Raw genomic sequence first — 19,235 nt, forward strand, 5'->3', positions numbered from 1 at the left:
GTCCGTCACAAGAGTAAATCGCCGGCCTAAGAGGTAATAATGCAGTGTCTCCATAGTCCATCTGACAGCAAGGTATTCTCTCTCGACTACTGCGTATTTCTGTTCTCTTGGGAGAAGCTTTCTGCTTAGGTAGAGGATTGGGTGATCCTCTTCTTCCACCATTTGCGACAGAACTGCCCCCAACCCCACCTCGGAAGTGTCTGTTTGTAAAATAAATTCCCTGTTAAAGTCTGGGGCTATGAGTACGGGGTCATTACAAAGGGCTGTCTGAAGGTCTGTAAATGCCCCCTCTGCTGCGTCAGTCCACTTTACCATGTCTGGACCTCTGGCCTTCACCAGGTCCGTTAGGGGACTTGCCCTAGTGGCGAAGTGGGGAATAAACCGTTGGTAGTAGCCTACCACGCCTAGGAATGCACGGATCTGCTTCTTTCGGGTCGGCCGGGGCCAGTTTTGAATTGCCTCTAGCTTATTCATTTGGGGCTTCACTATGCCCCTTCCCACAATATGTCCCAGGTACCTAGCCTCTGCTAGCCCTAGGGCGCATTTAGCGGGATTAGCAGTGGGGCCAGCCCACTTAAGGTGTGCAGTACTGCCTCAACTTTCGCCAAGTGGGTTCCCCAGTCTGGCGTATGGATGATGACATGATCTAGGTATGCAGCTACATAACTAGTATGGGGGCACAGCAGCTTATCCATGAGGCACTGGGATGTGGCTGGGGCCCCATGTAGCCCAAAAGGGAGGACGGTGTACTGGAATAGCCCATCCGGGGTGGAGAATGCTGTCTTTTCTTTAGCTTCTTTGGTCAGAGGAATCTGCCAGTACCCTTCTGTCAGATCCAGTGTAGTCAAGAATCGGGCACGACCCAGCCGGTCACCCAGTCCGTCGATGCGTGGTATGGGGTGTGCGTCAAACTGGGATATTTCATTCAGTCGGCGAAAGTCATTGCCGAGTCTCATGGTACCGTCAGGTTTAGGCACTAGAACAATGGGACTGGACCACTGACCGTAAGATTCTTCAGTAACCCCTAATTCTAACATTTTCTTTACTTCGGCCTTGATTTCTTCTCTTTTGGCTGCTGGGATTCGGTAGGGTCTCAATGTTACCTTGGCTCCAGGGATCGTGCGGATATGGTGATAGGTCTCAGTTGTCCGCCCTGGTTTTGTAGAGAACACATCTCGGTTGCGATTAATCATGTCGGCTGCCTCGATCTTTTGGATCGGTGTCAAGTCGGATGATATCCTCACTTGCTCGTGTAAGTTATCCTCCTGGGGAAGGGTCTCCTGCATGACTAAGCATGCCTCTCGATCATGCCAAGGTTTTAGAAGATTGATGTGGTAAATTTGCTCCGATTTCCGGCAGACTGGCTGCCGCACCTTATAGTTCAGCTCTCCCACGGCTTCAGTTATTTTGTAGGGTCCCTGCCACTGGGCCAACAGTTCACTTTCTGCTGTGGGCACAAGTACCATCACCCGATCCCCTGGTTGGAACTGTTGAAGCTTCGCTTGGTGGTTATAATGGGTTCATTGGGTCTCCTGTGCTCTCTCCAAGTGTTCCCGTACAATGGGCGTAACTCGGGCTATCCGATCTCTCATCTGCAGTACATGCTCAACTATGTTCCTTCCGAGATTTGGCTCCTCTTCCCAGGCTTCTCTGGCTATATCCAATATGCCCCGAGGGTGGCGCCCATATAGTAGTTCGAATGGAGAGAAACCCGTGGAGGCTTGCGGAACCTCCTGGATGGCAAACATGAGGTAAGGCAATAGGGTATCCCAGTCTTTCTCATCCCAGCTCACCACTTTCCTGATCATGGCCTTGAGGGTCCTATTGAACCTTTCCACAAGGCCATCTGTTTGCGGGTGGTATACAGAGGTCCGTAGGGCTTGTACATGGAGCAATGAACAGAGATCTTTCATCAACTTGGACATGAAAGGTGTCCCTTGATCAGTCAATATCTCCTTGGGTAGCCCAACCCGGGCAAAGATCTGTACTAGCTCCTTAGCTATTGTCTTGGAAGCTGTGTTGCAAAGGGAAACACCTTCTGGGTACCGGGTTGCATAGTCTAGTACAACAAGCACATGCTGGTGGCCCCGAGCTGTCTTCTCTAGGGGCCCTACCAGATCCATGGCTATCCGTTCGAAAGGAACCTCTATTATTGGAAGAGGTATCAAAGGAGCCCGCAAGTGCAGGCGAGGGCTGTGTAACTGACACTCTGGACAAGAGGTGCAGTATCGCCGGACATCTTCATGTTCTCCTGACAAGAACCTCCGCAGGATCCGTGCCTGGGTTTTCTCTACCCCTAGGTGTCCTCCAAACAGGTGACTGTGGGTGAGATTCAATATGGCTTTTTGATGTTTTCGTGGCACCAGAAGTTGTATCTCTTGCTCCTGCATTTGCACCACGCGGTACAGGAGATCTTTGTTCACTATAAAGTAAGGTCCGGGACCCCAGACCTTCTCATCCACGGGTATCCCATCAATCTCTTTCCTGGCATTATCATATCTGGGGTCCTCCACCTGGTCCCGCCCAAAAGTCTCTCTCCCGGGACTAACCTGCCAAGCTCCCAGGGGCCGGTTCTGCTTCTTCCAACGGCTCGCCGCCGTCATGGCTGGGGGCAGCTTCTGGCTCACCTTCTGTGGTGGAAGTTTCTCTGTTGGCTGCTCGCATCCATTTGCCTACTAGGGAGGTCTTCTGGCCCTGGGTCAGGATCCGGGTTCCCAAGGCCTTCGTGGCCTTCCGCTCTTTTTTTGCCTTCCGGGTCTTTTGGGGGGCTGAGAACAGATCCTGAGAAATCTCAGCAAACTTCGGGGGTTGACATTCCCCCGGTGACGAATCGCTCACCTCAGGGTCCCCACCTCCCTCCAGCCTCTCCGGGGGGAGTAAATTATCAACCCTGGATAGTCCCTCCCAATGACTACAGGATATGGGAGTATAGGAACTACGCCCACGGTCACCTCAATGGGGTTTCCCTGAACCTCTATCTCTACTGGGATGGTGGGGTAATGGCTCATGGCCCCATGCATGCACGTCATTGCTGTGCATTTCGCTTGTAGCAGCTGACTACTTTTTACCACCTTACCCGATATGAGGGTGATAGCACTCCCAGAGTCCACAAGCGCGGTAGTCTCTGCTCCATTTATCCTCAGTGGCCTGGTGTAATTATGTGGGGTTAATGCGACCCCCGCGAGGAAGCATGGGACCTCCCAATCCCCCAAGTTACATTGCATAGGCTCCTCGGTGCTGGGACACTGTGCTGCTATGTGTCCCCACTCCCCACATGCATAACATCTATAATTGCTTTTAATCACTCCCCTATCCCGGGGGTTAGGGGGTTTAGTCCCAGGGTTCCCACCACTCAGGCCAATCTCTTCCTTCTGGGGTCCCCGCTGTTTTTCAGCCCCTCCCCCTTCTTCCTCCTAGGACTCCCTGGGGGTTTGGCTGCCCAACCTTCCAGGGTTGGGGTCGGGTGCTTGCTTCGAAAGGGGCCTTCCTTGGGTAGCCAGGTCAGTTCCCTGGCTGTCATCTGTCTTTCTACCAGTGTGATCATCTTGTCGTACGTGGACGGATCGTTCTGGCCTACCCATTTGCGGAGATCTGGCGGCAGTCCCCGCATGTAATGGTCGATGACCAGGGTCTCCAAAATCTCCTCTGGCCTGCACACCTCGGGCTGTAACCACTTCCACGCGAGCTGTATGAGGTTGAATAGCTGTGACCTCGGGGGTTTGTTCTCCTGGTATTTCCACTCATGGAACCTCTGGGCCCTTACCGCTGCCGTTACTCCTGATCGTGCTAGGATCTCTGCCTTCAGATGGGTATAGTCAGTGGCATCTGTGGCAGGCAAGTCAAAGTAGGCCTTCTGGGCTGCTCCACATAAAAAAAGGGCGAGAATGCTGGCCCACTGATCCTGGGGCCACGCCTCATGCTGAGCAGTCCTTTCGCATGAGAGGAGATATGCCTCTACGTCATCTCCTGACGTCATCTTTGGCAGACAACCAGTGGCCCTCAGGGTTTGCGTCCTGTTGGACCCCCGGGCCCGGGTGGTGAGGATCTGGTCCACCACCTCTCTCAAGAGGGCACGATCTTGGGTCGTCTGGGTCATCAATAATTGATTGATTTCTTGCTATAGCCACATAGACTCCTGTTGTGCCATTGCCTAAACCCGGGTGGCCTCCTGCTGGGCTGCCATGGCTTGTAGCAGAGCTCTGACCACCTCCTCCATTGTGGTACAAAGCAAACAAACAAACAAAAAAATCCAAAACCCCAGTGCACTTTCTTTTTAAACCTCTTTCTTCCGCCACGCTGTGAACGAATTCCCACTCCTGACACCAGTTGTGACAAAGCTCTGTCCTTGCCTCCGTGGGTCCCGTGTTTCCTGGCGGATTTCACTAGCCTCAGAGGCTCACCGTGACCCTGCACGTAACCCTTCTCTCTCTAGAGACAAGGGTCACAGTCTACTCAGCCATTTTCATCATAAGCCAGCGAGGGAGGTGAGGAGAAGTTATCCTTCCTTGCACAGTCTCTGTTGTCTCCCAGTCTCAGTGATTAATCAGGGGGCAAAGGTGTGTGGGGGGGGGGAGCCCGGGCCCACCCTCTGCTCCGGGCTCCAGCCCAGAGACCCTAACAGTATCAGCTATGGTAGCTGACCTTTTAGAAACATGACATGTACAATTCCCTGGGCTACTTCCCCCACAGCAGCCCTCACTTCCTCAAGCTCCACTTCACCCTTACCTCAGGGCCTCCTTCCTTGTGCCTGACATGGTGTGTACTACTCAGCCTCTCCAACAGCACAACTTCCTCTCACCGCTTCTGACATGCACACCCACCTGACTGACTGGGAGGCTTTTAACTAGTTTCAGCCAGCCCCTGATTGGCTTCAGGTGTCCCAGTCAACCTAGCCTTCTCCCTGCCTTCTGGAAAGTTCTTAATTGGCCCCAGGTGTCTTAAGTGACCTGGAGCAGCTGCCATTTCACTTAACCTGGTACCAGGGATTTGTTTAGCCTGGAGCTAATATATCTATCTCCCACTACTTTTCTATAGCCATCTGGCCTTGCCCCGTCACACAGCACATAACTAAATGAGTTAGCAGAGAAGTTCATGAAAAGTAAAAGGGACCCAATTAGGTTTTCAAATGGAAATTCACTTCTGTATTCAAATAAATATTTGCAGAAAACCTTTTCCTTCTATTTACTCAGCTCTAAGCAGAGTTATGAGAAAAATCTTGTGACTACAGGTAGCATAAAACAGCACCGAGGTGTCGGTGCATAAGGGGAGCTAGGACATTTCAAAGTCAATGGGGTGTTATAGGTTACTATACTGGCTATAGATGAGCTGTGTAGTCTCTTTCATTCAGGGAAGTTTCTATAAGTGAGCTCTCATAGGATGCAAAGACAGAGAAGGGTCAAGGGTTACAGTAGCAGGGGAGGCACAAGGTCACAGATCTGCCCAGAAATAAACCCACATGCTGGCAAGTAGTGGGCAGTAGTTTTATTAATGTAGTGAACAAGATGGCTGAGTCCTAACGTTCTGCTCCAGATGCATGTAATTCCATTGTTAAACAGCAACAGATCCAGCCTCAACCCTGAGGAGACAGAGAAGCTTCCAGGGTGGGGGAGAGGAAATGAAGCAAGGAAGAGAGCAGAGTCAGTATGGCTGTGGGTGGGAGGGCAATACAGCCCTGTTATGGAAGCCAGGAACCATGAACTCCCCTCTCTTTGTTAACTGGGCAGTTGGCCGGCAGCTGGTGTCGGAGTGGGAGAGCTGGAGAGCATGAGTGAGCGAGGCACTGAGAGAGAGCGAGAGAGACTCTGCCTTAGCCCTGGGAAGGAGAACAACACTCTAGTCTCCGGCAAATCACAGCTAATTTCATCATTGTTCTTTTGCTTATTAATACATACCAAGTTGCAGTGAGATTATACAAAGTCTCACTGAGGTCAGTTTTCTGGATACACGTCAGAGTTTTTACATAGTCCACAGAACAAAGGAGATCTTCACAACATGTAGCTGTAAGTTCAGGGAGAGAGAATAATGTACCAGCTCAGACCAAACTGCACTTCGTGTCACCACACTCAGCCCTCAACAGGGCACGTGGCACAGCAACATGACCCAGATTGCTCTCAGTGCCAGTTCACCTCAATACACAGTGCTTCATGTCTAGTGAGGCTTCCCAGGCAGTAAACCATTGTAAGCCAGAGCTGTTTTTAATAATATCCCATTAAAGAACATTAAGGTTGCAAGTGAAGCGCTGAAAAGTCAGGAAATGCCCAAATTATGGTTGAATGTGCAACCTTAACTCTGCCCCCTTTTATGTACACATCATGATACACTCTTTAGTTACATGCTATTATTTCTGCAACAGCCCTGACTTACTTAGTACACAGATTGGCTATGACCATGTAATGACTGTATCATGCACAATTCTGGCATTACCTAACTTTTGAACACTTTAATTTGCAACTGTACCATTCTTTTAATGGTTTTTGTATTAAGCATTTCCAAGATTTTTATTTTGTAGGAAAAAATCTTTTAATCATGTATTTTTTTCAGTTCTCTCTGTTAATGATTTTTGACAGCTTAGCAACTGCATTGTTAGTTTATTTTCATATCTGGCTCCAGAGGTTTGGAAAAATCTTTTTCTGTAATCCTGGCACAAAGATATTTTAATTTTGTATTTGTTATAATCTGTGTAAGATGTCGAGATGCCAAAATGATAGGCATAGATTTATAAACCTTTAAATAGATAACTGAAACAAGTTTCTAACATAGGGGAGAAAAATGTCAAGAAATTACATGCTGAGGTTTGTTAGTGCTCTGAGTTGTAGTTGAAAACTGACCTATAGCAGCATTTGATGCTGCTGTACATTATTCTGCGGAGCATTCTGGTCAGATGTTAGCATTTGAAAGGTATTGTTATGAGAGTATTGGATCCTGAGTAGTCCTGAGCATGACGCCTAGACAATATCTCCATGGGGTGATGCAGGGAAGAGAGATTTCAATAAAGGACTAAAGCAGTGTTGAGAACCTCAGCTGTGTGTAGTGCTGAGAGTGCTAAGGAAAAGGTAAAAAGTTTAGTAGTCTGTGCTAACTTAGCAATAACCAGCGTGTACATTGTACAGCCCCCCAGCTCAAGGGGGCCCTGATCTGATTAGGGCTTTTGGGTGCTACCACAGAACAAATACAAAAATATTATGAATATATATAAAAAAAGAATAAATAAATATAAAAACATAAAGAATAATGAAGCTGCTGCAGGAAACACAAGTGTATGATGGTGAAATCCCTCAGGATCATGCCCACAGTCAGATGGTGGAGAAGACTCTAAGCTAATTTGGTCTCTTCTGCCTACAGCCCTGTTCCTGTTTGAAAGAAGCAAAATTCCCATTACACAAGGGCAGATGTTGAGACTGTGGCCCCAGTAAGATCCTTTCCTCCTTCAGTGGCCTCAGGACTTGAGCTAGGGGCATTCTTATCATGTGTCCCACTATGAGTCACTCAGAAGGTGGGTTTAGCCACCGCTGTTACTGCAGTTTTATGGACTCTCTGTATAACAGGGGTGGGCAAACTTTTTGGCCTGAGGGCCACATCGGGGTGCAAAACTGTATGGAGGGCCAGGTAAGGAAGCCTGTGCCCCCCAAACAGCCTGGTGCCCGCCCCCTATCCGCCCCCTCCCACTTCCTGCCTCCTGACTGCCCCCCTCAGAATCTCTGACCCATCCGACCCCCCCGTTCCTTGTCCCCTGACTGCCCCCTCCCAGGACCACCTGCCCCAAACTGCCCCCCCCGAGATCCCACCCCCTATCAAACCCCCCTGCTCCCTGTCCCCTGACTACCCCCCCAGCCCCCAACAGGCCCCCCAGGACTCTCACGCCCTATCCAACGCCCCCGTTCCCTAACCGCCCCACCCCAGAACCTGCGCCCCATCCAACTGCTTCCTGTCCCCTGACTGCCCCCCAGGACTCCCTAACCAACCCCCTCACCACCGTGCACGCATCGCCACCGCTCCCTTACCATGCCGCTCAGAGCGGCAGGAACTCGCAGTCCCGCTGCCTGCGCAGCAGCGTGGCTGTGGGGGAGGGGGGACAGCAGGGGAGGGGTCGGGGGTAGCCTCCCCAGCCGGGAGCTCAAGGGCCGGGCAGGAGGGTCCCGCGGGCTGGATGGGGCCCGTAGTTTGCCCACCTCTGCTGTATAACTTTTCATGAGTGATGTACCCGAATATTTGGATATTAATATCTGAACTGTATCTTTAAATTTATTAATCTAAATTTGGGTTATTGCTGATTATGTCCCATAGGTATTATATGACTTTTAAACCAACTGTTGTACTTCTGGATAATCTAAGCGCTACAGACAGATGTACAGACTTTCTGTTATTTTTCTTGACCTGTGTCTTATATAATTTTAACATTAGCTTTAATAAAATTTTTAAATCAGCTGCTGCAAAATTCCTAAGTCTTGTCAGTACTACACCAGCCAGAAGGTCTGCTTCTTTCACTGCTTGTTCCTCTGGGGAGAGAGGAAGGATCCTGCATTTTAGCTTTGCTGACGGTGAAGCTAGTGCTTGATGTTAAAAAAAGCACAGATGTGTACTTCCCCTCCCCTCCCCCCAGGAGCTGTGCTCCCTTCTCCCTTGCACTTCTTAGCTGCATCTCTGTGGCTGTGTGCACTTTATCATCCCGGCAGTTGTTTGTGAAGCTGCAGTGTGTGAAAGACCTAAGCCAACATTCAAAACAGCCACAAGATTCAGTTTTATTTAGTGTTCAGAGTGTGGCTGAAGTGAAAGCTGCCTGCCCAGAGCTAACTGACAGAGAATGCAGCAAGTTGCACTGTGGTTTATCCACTTATCAGATCAGCCAGAAATGCCCACCATGTCCAGCCACCTTCATATCAAATGCAATCCCCCCCACAAGGATAATGCGCTTATTTTAGGGCAACATTGCACTGACTTATGTGTCCAGTTGAGGCTGGAGATTCTGCCTGAGAAGAAGCAGCTCAAAGGGAAAGAAAACCTAAGGTTTTCCCCTGACTTTGCTCCACTGCTTCCCTTTCTTTAGTCTGTTGTTTTCTCCCATCAGGTTAAAATATGCTGTCCAGGAGCAGCCTAAGGGTGCCAATCTGCAGTGGTATGCAAGACTCCAAAAAGAAGTGGGGGGCATTGACTGGAAAAGAGGACAGTTGGGGATCCTCACAACACCCATCAGGAAAGAGAATTTATAATCTCTAATAATTAGCCTATAGCTGGGTGGAGACCCTGGATCACCCAGCTGGGATCAGGTGGGCAGGGGGCTAACCATCAGACCATAGGGTGCAGCAGCATAGTCGAGCAGCCTGGGCCCAGGACTGAGAACTAGGAACTCCTGAGTTCTCATCCTGGCTCTGGTACCAGCTTAGTTTGTGGTCTCAAACAAGTTGCTGTCCCACTTCAGTTTCCCCTTTTGTAAAATTGGGATGAGAACAGTATTATTATTATCTATTGTCTCATACTTAGACTGGAAGCTCCTAGGGCAGGGACTGTCACTATGCTATGTGTATGTACAGCGCGTAGCACCGAGAGTGGGGCCTGATCCATGACTGAGGCCCTTAAGCCCTGCCACAGCACAAACAATCATCAGTAAAGATTACGTAAGTGCTGAATAGTATATTAGAATCATTCCGCCACTGTGATCCTCACAGACTAACCTTGGGTGTGTGAGGCAGCTGCAGAACATTAGACCAAAGAATTCTGCATTTGAAAAACTGGGACAGAAACCTGGGAACTTACTGTGCTGAAGTAAAAGGAAGAAGGGAATTGCCTGCAGCTGGAATTTGTTCCTCATGTTGATCCCAGTTGACCGTCCTGAAAAACAAAACATGAGCTCAGCCCCGCCACCAAGTCGTGTGCGTGTGCGTGTGTGTGCGCGTGAGAGACAGATGTCAGGGAGCGTCACCCAGCCCTGTATTGTAGTTCAGTAAGTAAACAGATTACAGCACATGCATGCAGGCTAAACGAGAGTCCTTGCTCACTGCTGGGTGCCTATGGTTAGAAATGCTACGCAACAGCGAGCAACAAACATTGCTGGAACTAATGTGGGTGCTTGCAGCTGTGTAGATTCTGGTGCTAGGCCCTATAGAAACACAGCAGACAGACATCAGCTATGGAGAAAGTGGATCTGGTCTCCTTAAAAGCCTCCTCCTTTGTTTAAACAAACACTAGCATCTTGTTAATGACCCCCCAGGAAAGCATGTGGGGCTGTGGCCCTGGGCGTAGGACAGGAGAACTGTCTTCATGGAACATAATAAAGAAGTAAAGCAAAGCCTATCTCTCCTGCATCACAGAACATTGGTAACACACTCATTCATTTAAGGAAAGGCTGTTCTGACACCATTGGCTGAAGAGCATTTATACGAAAATCTTTTGATTGCAAGGACCAAGGAGGTTGATCAGATCTTTGGATCTAGTGACACTGATAAGTCACTGTTCTGCTCAGCCATGAAAGGCAAAGGCTCTTGCTCTGAAACCAACCCCCGGGGGACTCGTGGCACACAGAGTCCAAGCTTGAGTTTGCAGAATGGCTAACGTTTATTTTTATGCCAATACAGAGGTATACATTGAAAGAGTGAAAAATAAAATCCTTGCAGGGTTTGGGCTGGAGCTCCCCATCATCAATACCCACTGCAGATTCACCCTCTGCATAACACTGCCATCCCAAAAGGGGCCAGTGGTCCACAAAAGGAACAGGGAGAGTCGTATACCAGGAGGTTTTAGGTCCCAGGGCACGTGGCTTTTGCAGAGGAAGCTAGCTTGCATTACAATGGAAGGATGCTCTTACCCAGCGTTGTCAGATTATGTTGGGAGGCAAAGACACCACATTGCATTACAATATTGCAACACTGTCACGGATGTCATGAAAGTGTGACAAATGCCAAACCGAGGCAACAGAAGGTAGGACTTGTGGACTCTGCTGGCTAGAGAGGGGCAGGCTCAGGCAGCTGGGCTGGGTCACACTTTGGCCACCCAGGCTCAAAGTGGCACCTGTAGGAAGAATGCTAGGAGTGAAGCCTAAGGGTGCAGGGCATGAAGCTGCTGCAGCATGCCTTCCCCATGGCCCTGAACAAAGGTCAGCTCAGCGCTCAAAGAATCCCTGTGTGTCCCTCCATGCTCAGCGGTCCCCAGTCTCCGGAAGCACATGCACCACATGATCACGCAGTGATGAGGACACCAACTAAGCTCTTCTAACCCAGGGAATATTTTTGTTGTTTAAAAACTTTCCAGGTTTACTCAAATAATGAAACCAAAATAATTTTAGCAACCAGCGAAAAGCCCCTTGGCTCCTGAGCTAGTTCAGAGACGGACTCTCACTGAACCGTGGCACCAGGGTGAGATAATCAAGTCATGCTCATAGCTGAACTGTTAGCAGGCCAGTTCGGAAGGCAGGAGAAATGTCTCTCTCATGTACAGCTCCACATCCCAGCTAGTAATATGGTATAGGATACAAGCCCAACATGTCACTGTCACCCTGGCCTCCAGGTGTAAGCATTTTACTTTTTTTCTGTCAATAAAATATGTTCTTGTTCAACCATAAGTTACAGGGCCTGAGCAGAGATCAGTGGGTGACTGTCTGTGCTGTGCTGTGCAGGGGGTCAGACGAGATGGCTGTAGCGGTCCCTTCTTAACATCCATTAATATCTGACTCCAGGGTAACATTCCCCCCGTCCTCTTCTCCCCTCTCTCGCTCTCTCTCCTCTCTTTTTTTGCACCTGAATCATCTCGTGTCATCCAGTCCTTTAAAAAAACTCCCTTTCTTCCTTGAACCCCTTGGACATGATGCCTCCTTACATAACTGTAACTACCTTTCTTTCCTCCGGAACTTTCTCCAGTTCTCTAAAACTTGGGCCACTGTCAACCTCCTTCTTACACCTTCCCTCAGCTCCTGACTTCCCCTTCTCCACCCTCTCACTGCCAATCTTCCCGCTCTCAACAAAGCCCCTGAAAAAGCCGCCTTCTCTCATCTCTCCAGTCACAGCTCTCACAACAGTGTCCTGGCCTGTTTCCAGAGCATGGAAACTGCTCTCCGCTGGCCATGTGATGAACAAGCTCCTCCTCTCTGATCACGAAGGCTCCTTTTGTTTCTCTTTCTCCTGGACCCCAACGCACCCTTTGACACAAGCCACCTTCCCAGACCTGCCTCCATAACTGTGCTGGTCTCTCTAGTACAGAGGTGGGCCAACTACGGCCCACGGGCCACATCCAGCCCATGGGACCGTCCTGCCCGGCCCTTGAGCTCCTGGCCAGGGAGGCTAGCCCCCGGCCCCTCCCCTGCTGTCCCTCCTCCCCCGCAGCCTCAGGTCGCCAGGCTGCCAGCGCTCTAGGTGGAGGGGCTGCAAGCTCCTGCTGGGCAGTGTGGCTGGCTCTGGTCCTGCTGCTCTGAGTGGCATGGTAAGGGGGTAGGGGGTTTGGTAGGGGGTCCTGGGGGGCATTCAGGGGACAGGGAGCAGGGGCTGGGGGCTGTGGATAGGAGTCGGGGCAGTCAGAGGACAGGGAACAGGGGGCATTGGATAGGGGGTGGGGGTCCCGGTGGGGCAGGTAGGAGCGGGGGGTCCCAGGAGGGGGCAGTCAGGGGACAAGGAGCGGGGGGGGGGGTTGGATGGGTGGGAGGTTCTGAGGGGGGCGGGAAGTGGGAGGGGGCGGATGGGGGCGGGGGCCAGGCTCTTTGGGGAGGCACAACCTTCCCTATCCGGCCCTCCATATAGTTTCGGAACCCTGATGTGGCCCTCAGGCCAAAAAGTTTGCCCGCCCCTGCTCTAGTAACTAGCTGCCTTCTACCTTTTGTGTATCATATCCTTGCCTTTACTACTACCGCTGTGCTAGGAATATTCAAGTGGCACACAGCTCACACTACACCGAAGGCCCCACTCTGCCTCCCACTGGCTGTTCTTCTTGACCAAATAAACTTGCTTTGCCTCAACTTCCTCCCACTGTGTCTCAGACACAAAAGTGCTTCTCTTGGGACAGTACTTCTCCTCAAGGATCACTCTCTCTCTGTTGCCTCCTTCTCAGAACTCCAGTTTGTCTTCAGTGCCTGCAACCTTCCTGTCTTCTTTCATCTTGAGCTCCCCTTTTTCCTCTACATGCCCTAGGTTTCTTTGCGATCTTGGTATCATTCCCCATGCAAACCACTGCCTGGATTCCACCTCTGCTGAAATTCTCACCCAGGCTTTTGGCTCCACTCCCCTTGACTGTTACAGCTCCCTTGCTATGGTCTCCCACTGTCCTAGATCTTGGGCATGCACGGAATGCTGCTTCCTGCCTTCTCATATGCACAAAGAAGCAAGACTTACATCACCATCACTTTCAAGAAGCTCTGCTGACTCCTTGTTCGTTTCAGCATTCACTTCAAAACTGCTCTCCTAAAACCATTGGTAGATTTGCTCCAGCAGACCCTAATGGACTTCTCCCCTTTCCACTACATCTGCTCGGCCAATACAAGCTACATGTCTACTCCTCCAAACCATCTGGCTATCACTTGCTCAAGAACCTTCTCCTATGCTTCTCCCCTGCTCAGAGACCATTCAGAGAAAAGCATAGAAAAGATCAAGAAGCTGGAGGGCCTGACACAAGAGCAAGAGTCAAAAGTGCTACACTCCTCTAGCTTGGCTAAGAGATGGATATGTGGGGACAAGATTACAAGCTGCCACACAAATATTTGAGAGGGGTTAACACCAAGGAAAAAGAAGAATCATTTAGGGAGTACAGTGGGTGGAACTAAGAGTGATGGGGTGAAATTAAGAAACGGAAAATTCAGTCTGAATATCAGAAAAAATATCTCAGCATTGATATCTGTTAGGCTTTGGGATTATCTCCTAAGAGAATGGGTCGAAACCATCTCACCTGAGATATTTAAAACTAGACTGGGCAAAATATTAGCACAAGGGGAATACTCATGAATTGACTTGTGGGGTAGGCTGGATGGGACTTAATCCCACCTCTAGCTTTTATGATCTCTTTCATTAAGAACATGACTCCTGCAAGGAGTGAATCTGAGGCCCCTGCACTATTCCTGTTGCAGTTACATAGCATTCCCCAAACACGGGATATAGGTCTTTGTCTAAGAGATGCAATAGAATGTAGGCAGATTAATGCACTCAATGCATTTACCTAATCCCAGCGTGGTGTATGTCTCTCGCTGCTTCTCCCCCTTGGCTCTTAGAGTCAGAGTCCAAGGCCAGGAAGGATCACCATATCATGTAGTCTGACCTCCTGTATATCCCAGGCCACTAAAACCACCCAGCACCTCCACATTAACCCAACAACTGGAATTAGACCAAGGTATACTGGAGACGAGGATGTGCCACAGACAGAGAACAGGAGGGACCGAGGTGCACCAGTGCCTAAGGTTCCCTGCAATGGCAGGGAAACGATTAAGTGAGATACCCCCAGATAATCCTATCAAGTGATCATCCCATCTCTCCATTGCGTCGTTCTCTTTCATGTTTTCTCTGTTCCCTGGCATTTCTCGTTCTCTCTTTGGGAAGCACCCTCTTTCCTCTCAGACTTCGTTCTTTCTTTCATGTCCCGTGTTCTCTATTGTTCAACCTCTTGCTCTTGCCAGGGCCCCCCAGATCTCTCTCTCCTTGGCACCCAAAACCTTCTCTCCTTCTCCCACCAAATTTTCTGACATAGGGTGGTAAGGGAGGGGGGACTGCTGCTCTGATAGAGTCAGGGCAAGTGTGCCAGTGAATGCCAGCACCTATTCCCTAGATCCTTCTGCTTCTGCTCTGGGTTCTGTGCTGAGACACACATGCAAGATCAGAATAGCAAGGGAAAGGAGCAGCAGGTCTCGTTATGGCCCTTTGCAGCTGGATGAACCCGCACAAGATGCAGCTGAGGGCCTTTTCCATTCCCAAGGCCTGCTGAGGCTCTAAGTCCCTGGGTACGATGAAGACGACCCCCTTCTTTGCCTCATTGACTTTCCACATGATTTTTAATCAGAAAACACATCTCCCCCTTTTCCTACCCTGTAGGTTCACCTCTGTTACTAATTTGGAAAGTTCACATGGTGTGGAGCAATGAGCAACAGGCTGGGAGCCCTGGGCTCTATTCTCAAATCTGCCATGGAGTCACTGTGTAACCTCAGACAAGTCATATCACTTCTCTATGGCTCAATTTGCCTGTCTGTAAAAAGAGGACAAAGATACATACTGAGCTCCCAGGCGATTTGGGAGGCTCGTAGATTCATGCATTCCAAGGCCAGACGGGACCATTGTGATCTGATCTGACCTCCTGTATAGCACAGGCCAGAGAACTGCCCCAAAATAATTCCTAGAGCAGATATTTTAGAGAAACATCCACTCCTGATTTAAAAATTGTCAGTGATGGAGAATCCACAACCCCTGGTAAATTGCTCCAATGAATAATTACTTTCACTGTTAAAAATGTACACCTTATTTCCAGTCTGAATTTGTCCAGATATTGGATCATGTTAGACCTTTCTCTGCTAGATTGAAGAGCCCATTATCAAATATTTGTTAAGTTAAATAGATTGACCTCTTTGAGTCTATCACTTAAAGGCCTGTTTTCTAATCTTTTAATCATTCTCATGGCTCTTCTCTGAACCTTCTTCAGTTTATCAACATCCGTCTTGAATTGTGGGCACCAGAACTGGACACAGTTCTCAATTCATGAATGCTCATATGTCAAGCGCTATAGAATTGCTAAGCACAATTCTTTTAACCTCTGTACAGCACTTTAAGAGACAGGTTGTATGAAAAGCACTGTACTAAATAAAGATGTCTGGTATTGACTTAGTAATTTATATATAAGTGTGAAAGCAGTGCTAAAAATTGTAATAAACTACAGTGTGAGAGATGGAGCCTGTACCAACATGGCATATTCAAAGACACATAGTGCTAAGCATCTGGAGATATGGAGCAGCCTGAGGGCCTGGGTCTACCTAGTCTAACTCTGTGTTTGTAAATGGTTACATGAATTGTATATGTATATATTTATATAAACATTCTCCAAAAAGTCTAAGAACTCAGTTATAAAAACTAACATGAAATAAAGATAAAATATAAAATTTCCAAACACAGAAAATAATTTCTTAGTACAGCAAAACAAAGGAAAGAGACCAGAAGGTCTACAGAGGTTAAAACTAATTCAGTGAAATGCACAGTAAGTGCTCTTCCCTGAGCATTGAGCTTGACAGCTACTGTACACAGCAATAATCTAAAAACATCTGACCATAGGGTTAAAGCAACAGGTAAATCAGAACGGAAGCAAAATAATCCTTATTCTGTGCAATGAAAGTCAATGTGGATGTCACCAGAGGGGCAAGTACAGTATCGTCTATAGGAAAGATTTTAAATGTATTCAAACTTATCAATAGAGGCATTAACAAACTGCTTCAAGCTGGCAACAAACCTCTATGGGGATTGGTAGAATCCCTGATATTACCTTGCCTCATCCTTTCAGATGTCCATTTCAGCCTCCCAAAAATCCATAGGGCACTTGCCTGGTTAACATGTTACTGTCATTGCAGACACTGAAAGCAAAGGCTATGACAAGCAGGTGGAGTTCATCAGCACCGAATGAGTGAAAACTAAAAATCTGCTCCTGAGCAATACAGAGCAGTAATGTATTGGAATGTACAGTGATATACGGTGGCTGACGTCAGCTCTGTATCAGTATTACTGTGCAGAATGAAGGATGTGGTGAGTACATTAACGCAATGAATTCATGCCTCCGACACCCACACAGTGCTCCGGGCTGTATTTCTCTGCTCTCTAACGCTCACATGTGAGAAAATGGTGGGAGAAGTGGTGCAAACCCACACTTTAAAAGGTCATTTAAAGGGATTTTGTGGGGATGGTGGATTCAGAGACCTGCAGTGCAGAAGCATCAGCCCTGGGCCCTTAGACTTGAAGTGTTAATTGTAATTAATTCCACAGTCATGCACGGCTAACCACTATGCTGGCATGTCAGAGGCAGGGGCCCATCTGCAGCCAAGTGCAGCTCTGCTCAGTGGCTCTGGCTGCACCTGCTGGGCTGCTGACAGCAGAACAGCAGGAAATCCCTGACAGACTCAGCAGCAGGAGGTGAAATGCCTGAGAATGAAGGGCAATGGGTTCGTGCAGGCAGGGCAGAGAATGCACGCTGGAGCCTGGCCACACAGGGAGATGCCGTGCCTTGACTCTGCCTGTCCGTGGCTTGGCAGTAGCCAGTGAGGCAGGCTGAAGATTCCAAGGCCTGGGCAGAGCTTCTTTGTGCAGAGGAGCATGACGACAGATGGGCCATTCCCCCGCAGGGTGCCCTGAGCTGAGGGGCAGACATGGGGAGATAGGAGCCTATTCCTCACACCCGCAGAAGCAGCCTTGCGGGAGAGGGTGAGCAGAGCCAAGGACAGCTTGAGCGGGCCTGGAAAAGCCAGAGGGATCAGGGTATTGAAGAGAGTTAAGGTAGGCTGTGAGGGAGGGAGGTTGTTTGAGGACAGGAAGGTGTGAGGAGAGCTGGGGCAGCCAGAGGGTGTTGCGAGGTGTCTTGGATCCTGGGTGTGTGTATTGGGGTGGTGGGATACAGTCAGGAGCATGGCGGGTGTTGGGAGCTGGGGGATCCCAGGGACAGGCTCCCCTGCAGTATTGTCAATATCAAGCATATCAAAAATCATGAGTGAGACCCCCCCAGATCATGAGATTTGTAAAGCCTCTAGTGAGTTTTTTGGTCTGACCAGTGGTTGTTGCATTCCCCCTGCCCACCCCTGTGTACGGTGACAATCAGCACTGCCCACTCTCTCATATTCAATGGGCCAGGGGATTCTGGCCTCGCAGCAGGAGCTCTCACCCCACATCTGCCTGTCCCCTGCCCAGCAATGAATTATACCCCCACCCAGTCCCCCATCAGTTCAGCCCCCTCACTGCCCATCAACTCAGATCCTCTATCAGCTCAGCTCACCGGGGACAGGTGCTTTGGGTGACTGTAAGGGTTGTCTGTGTGAAGCCGTGGTGGGAGATGGCTGCCAAGCCCACTGCTCTGCCCTTGGGTCCCACTCCAGGCCTGAGCGTGGGACTCGCTGGGGCACTCCCTGCCCCTTGCGCTGGCGCCCAGAGCCTGGGCAGAAGTGCAGAGGCCTGGACAGCCCGGCAGCTGTACATGAGTCCCGTTCTGTTAGTGCAGCACCTAGGAGCCCCGGCATGGCGTGGGCTCGTTGTACCACGTGCTGCACAACACCAAGTAGCAGGCAGGCCCTGCCCTGAAGAACTGACAGACCCAAGGAAGTGGCAGGGCTGTAACACACTGGCAGAGGGAACAGTGCGTGTGGCAAACATCAAGTTAGTGCCAAATTTTGGGGGTAGGGGATGCATTTAGTTAGGAGGGGGTTAGCTAAATGGAAGGAAAAGGGAAGGGTTTGGAGACACAGAAAGGGCGGGGCTGAGGAGAACAGGGGAGGAGTGGAGAAGAGGTCCCTTGTGGTGCCTGGTGGGTGCTCAAAAATTGATAAGGGAAGCTAAAGACATCAGAAAAAATCCCTGGCTTGTGGGGCTAAGGATAAGAAGAAGTTGTTAAAATATACTGGGATCAGTAGCAATGGTATCAACCCATGACTAGATGGAGATGGTGAAATTGTTAATAATGATGCAGACGTGGTCAATAATATTTCTGTTCTGTGTTTGGAAAGAAGCAGCTGGCTGAGATCTCTGACTTGTGCTGTTAATTTTTAATAAATCTTAGGTTCCCAAGGAAATTCCAAAAGACTGGAAGAATGCTAAAGCTATGCCAAAATTCAAAAAGGGAAGTGAGATGAGCTGGATGATTATAGGCCAGGTGGCCTGATGTCAATCCTGGATAAATGAATGGAAAAGCTAATATGAGGTTCAATTGATAAAGAATTAAAGGATATATAAATAATTAATGCCAGTCCATTGGGTTTTAGGGAAACAATATAGCACATGTTACGTGATTTAAGAACTGGCTATCTGACAGATTGCCAAAAGTAGTTGTCAATGGAGAATCATCATCTAATGGGGGTGTTTCTAGTGGTGTAATGCAGGAATCAGCTCTAGGCCTAATGCTTTCAGCATTTTCATCAATGATCTGGAAGTAAATATAAAATCACCGCTGACAAAATTTGTGTTTTAATACAGCCAGATGCAAAGTTACACAGCTGGGGACAAGGAATGCAGACTGTACTTACAGAACGGGGGCCTGTATGCTGGGAAGCAGGGACTCTAAAATGATTTAGGCAGGGGTGATAGTAACTTAACGGACTTACT

This window comes from Lepidochelys olivacea (assembly GCF_965140295.1).
Source record: "Lepidochelys olivacea isolate rLepOli2 genome assembly, chromosome: 10".
In the NCBI taxonomy this organism is placed as follows: domain Eukaryota; kingdom Metazoa; phylum Chordata; order Testudines; family Cheloniidae; genus Lepidochelys; species Lepidochelys olivacea.